Raw genomic sequence first — 4696 nt, 5'->3', positions numbered from 1 at the left:
CATAGTAAGTGAAGGAGTATGGGATATAAAGTAGGGGGAAAAAGTAAGGAGAGGCGATAGTGTGTGCTTTGCAGGTATAAACACAGTAGAGAAAACACTGTATATTAGGATTTGGGCAAAAGAAGCATAGACAGAAAAGATTGTTTATATAAGGTAATAGCTGCAGTATATCAACTAGAAACTTAAAGTACAAAATAATACTTCTTTTAATAGAATTTTAATCATGAAGACATTTTGGATTTTGTCAAAGGCCTTTTCTGTTTCTTTTTAAATGATCACGTGATTTTTGTATTTAAGTCCATTTATATAATATATTAGGTTTATTGACTTATATGTATTGAAGCATCCCGACACCTCTGGAATAAAGACAAATTGATCATAGTGGGCAATCTTTTTCATATGTGTCTGTATATGGTTTGCAAGTAAACTATTTTGAATTTTTGCGTCTATGTTTTTTATGGATATTGACCTATAGTTTACATTTCTCATTTTGTCTTTTCCTGGCTTTGGTATTAAAGTAACACTGGCTTTATAGAGGAGTTTGGGTGCTCTAATTCTGTTTCTATCTTTTAAATAATTTAAACAGTTTGGTTGTAGTTCTTTGCTAACATTGTGCTGTGAGCTCCTCTTGATCTGGGTGTTATTGTTGCTGTTGTTGTTGGGAGACTTTGATTACTCATTGATCTCTTTTTTATTGGTCTGTTTTTGTTGATAACTTCTTGGTCTAACTTTGGTGGTTTGATTGAATCTAGAAATACATCAATTTCCTTTAGATTTTCTAATTTTGAGGAGGATAGATTTTGAAAGTAATCACTTATAATTGTCTGTATTACTTTGTTGTAAAGTTTCCCTTTTCATCTCTTATTTTGCTATTTGTGTTTGCTCTTTTATTATTGGTTAGCTGGGCTACAGGCCTCCTTCTTGTTTATCTTTTCAAAGAATAATCTCGTAGACTTATTAAAGCTTTATTTTGTTTTCTTTGTTTCTATTTCTTTGATTTCTGCTCTGATTTTTATTATTTCTTCTCATCGGCTAGGTTTGGGTTTAGTTTGTTCCTGTTTTTCCAGATTCTTGAGTTGTACTGTTTAGTCATTTATTTATTCTCTTTCTGATTTGTTTTGTTAATTTTTATTGAATTTTTGTGCATTTTTAACAGAACTTCTTATTTATCTTTATACCCCCTTCTCAATTGACACCTTCCCATAGCACCCCTCCCACACTGGATTTAATGCATCCGTTCACTTGTGTTAAGGTCTACCAAGTCAAGTTAGTGTCCCCAGGCATCATTCAGTGCAAGTTCATTCACTGACATCTCGTCAGCCTATCTAGAGTCCCTCTCATTAAGAAGATCAGTTTGGGGGCTGAAGAGAAGGCTCAGCAGTTAAGAACACTAGCTGTTCTTGCAGAAGACCCGGGTTTGAATCCCAGCACCAACACGGCTGACAACTGTCCATAACTCTAGTCCCAGGGGATCTGACAGCCTCTTCTGACCTCCGCAGGCATTGCTCGACACTGGTGTACTTACCTACATGCAGGCAATACACACATACAAATAAAATTAATAAAAATGTTAAAAATAAGTTAAATTTTTAAAAGATCAGATTTTCCTCACCCATCATTAATCAGTCGCCAATAGTTCTTCAGGTAATATTGGAGCCTACTGCCAGTTTCCACAGTTCTATACTGTGTTTTTGTTTGCTTGAATTCGCATGAGTTTTGTGAATGCTGACATCACTGATGTAGGTTCACATGAACCAGGTCCCAGGAGCCTGTAAGACTCCACATCCATATGGTCATGCACATCTTCCTCTGGCTATTATATTCTTTCCACCCCTTCTTCCACAATGGCCACTGACCCCAGGGTGTGTGGAGTTTAATATTGGAGTCCTGTCCAAGGATCCACATTCTGTAGACTCTTATTGTCTAAGTTTTGGCCATTTGTGGTTTGTGTCCTTTTATGTTCATGGCCCTCTGATGCACAAGGGAGCTTCAGGACTGTTTTTAATCATTTCCAGAGGTTTTACTTATTTTTTTTATTTCTTTGTGTGTTTTTATTTCTGTGTGTGTGTGTGTGTGTGTGTGTGTGTGTGTGTGTGTGTGTGTATTGTATTTTTAATTTTCATTTGGTTCCAGGAGTATTTTTTTATTTCTTGATTTTTTTGTCTGAACCATTCATCACTCAAGAGTGTATTGTTTAATGAGCTTTTGCATTTGATAGAGCTCCTTTTGCTGTTAATTTCAAAATTTATTGTGGTCTGATAGGATGCATGAAATTATGTCAATTTTTTATATTTGTTGAGGTTTGTTTTGTGTCCTAGTATGTGGTCTATTTTATAGAAACCTCCATGGGCTTATGAGAATAACATGTATTCTTTGGTGCTTGGGTGGAATATTTTGAAGATGTCTGCTGGGTCCACTTGATGCATGATATTCTTTAATTCAGAGGATTTTCTATTTAGTCTAAATGGTTATGAGAGAAAGTTAGGTGTTTCAGTGACCTGCTATTAATGTATTGGGGTAAATCTATGTCTTGAAATCTTGTAATAGTCTTTTTATGAAATTATACGCACCAAAGTTTGATACATATATGCATCTATGTTCGTGATTATCTCTTCTTCATTGATTCTTCACCTTAACAAGAATTAAGTGACTTTTTGTTTGTTTGTTTGTTTGTTTTATGTAAGCCTTTTTGACACAAGCTCTTCCTGTAGCCCTGTCTGGCCTGAAAAATCACTGTGTAGACCAGGCTGCCCTCAATCTCAAGTATATCTGCCTACCTCTGCCTCCAAAGTGCTGGGATTAAAGGCATGGCCACTACACTTAGCCCTGAAGTGATTATCTCTTCTGATTAATTTTAGTTTGAAGTGTATTCCATCTAATAGTAGGATAGCAACACCTGCTTGTTTTTTTCCATTTGCTTGGAATATGTTTTTCCATTTTTTCACTCTAAAGTAATGCCTATCCTTGAGTATAACATGAATTTCTTATAGACAGCAAGAAGTTGGATTTTTGTTTCTTAATCTATTCAATTAGTTTTTGTCTTAAAGTTATTATTTAATGATATATATTGGTTACTGTTATTTTATTTTGTTTGTTATCTTATTTCAATTTTGATTTTCTATAATTTTAGCCTTCTTTGTTTTCTTTCCATAGCCTCTTAGAAATGGTTGTTTCTTCATTCCTTTTCTCCTTTCATTTGTTTATGAATTTCCAAAGCTTTTTCTATTTCTCTCTTTCAAATAAAGTCTATCTTTTTCTTTCTTATTGTGACCCTTTCCTTCACCAGCACACACTGAGACAGCCACTAGATTTCAGACTTACGTGAAACTAATTCTTTAAAGCTTTTAGCTGGCCAAGCGCATTTTCAACAAGAAGTGAGGTTTTAAACAGAATATTCTCTTTTTTTCAAACAAACAGGTCTCAACTATTAGTGTATTAGTTGTCTTCCTATTGCTGTGATAAAACATAATAACCAAGGCAACTTACATAAAGAAGAGTTTATTGGGCTGACATTTCTAGAGGAATAAGAGTTCATATCGGGGCTGGAGAGATTGCTCAGCAGGGAAAGAGTACTAGTTGCTCTTGCGTAGGACTCAGGTTTGAATCCCAGCACCCACATGGTGGCTAACAGTCGTCTTATAGCTCTAGTTCCAGGGGATCCAAAACCCTCTTCTGACCTCCATGGGCATTGCATGGCACAGGTGCACTGACATACATGCAGTCAATACACTCATGCACATAAATAAAAATAATAATAATTAAAATATTAAAAAGAGTTTATTATATAAGGGAGGGATAGCATAAGGCAGCTAGAGTAGAAAGCTGAGAGCTCATATCTCACATCAGGCACAGGAAGCAAAGACAGAGTGAGGGTGGGACCAGACAATGAAATCTCAAAGGCTGCCCCCAGAGACATACTTCCTTAAGCAAGTCTGTTATCTCCTAAAGGCTCCATTACCCTCCCCAAACAGTGCCTTGAACTGACTGGTATTCAAATACTTGGAGTCTTGGAGGGACATTCTCATTCTAACCACAACAATGGGTTAAAATATTTAATAAACTATGTTATATAAAGGTGTCTTGGCATTCAGTCTTTCTTGTTCTTCTTACAGAGTATAGAGTAGATTTAGTAGAATCTTCAAGGACCCAAGGGTGTCCCGTGCTATCGTCTCGCCAGCAAGAACGACGCGGCACACTCAGGATCCTTCTGCAGAAAAGCTTTAATGCATCTTGAGAGGGAGAGCATAAGCTTACAGGGCGAAGACCCCGAATGTCGGAAACCCAGCCCTTATATAGGTTAGTAAGCCCGTCTTGGACGTGGCAACTCTTGATTGGTCGCAAACTCATCAGCCCATATCACGCCACGAGGTAGGCAGAGACTAGAAGGTGGAAAATTACTTCGGGCATGCGTACTGACTTATTTACTGCTCAGCATGAACCGGATGTGAGCGCCATCTTGTAATGGCGTCTGCAGGGACGGCAGGCGGCTCCCCACAATCCATGATCTTCATTAATCTCTGGATAGAAAGATACACATTTGCTGGTGTTGGATATGCACACCATCAATCCTAGGACTTAGTGGGCAGAGACAGGCAGATCTCTGTGAGATCAAGGCCAGCCTGATTTACATAAGGATTTCAAGCCAGCTGGGGCTAAGGAAGATCCTGTCTCAAAAATACGAAAAAAAAAAAAAAGC

The sequence above is a fragment of the Nannospalax galili genome, unplaced genomic scaffold, assembly GCF_000622305.1.
Source record: "Nannospalax galili isolate Female #2095 unplaced genomic scaffold, S.galili_v1.0 scaffold586, whole genome shotgun sequence".
Taxonomy (NCBI): domain Eukaryota; kingdom Metazoa; phylum Chordata; class Mammalia; order Rodentia; family Spalacidae; genus Nannospalax; species Nannospalax galili.
Note: the sequence above shows the minus strand (reverse complement) of the source record.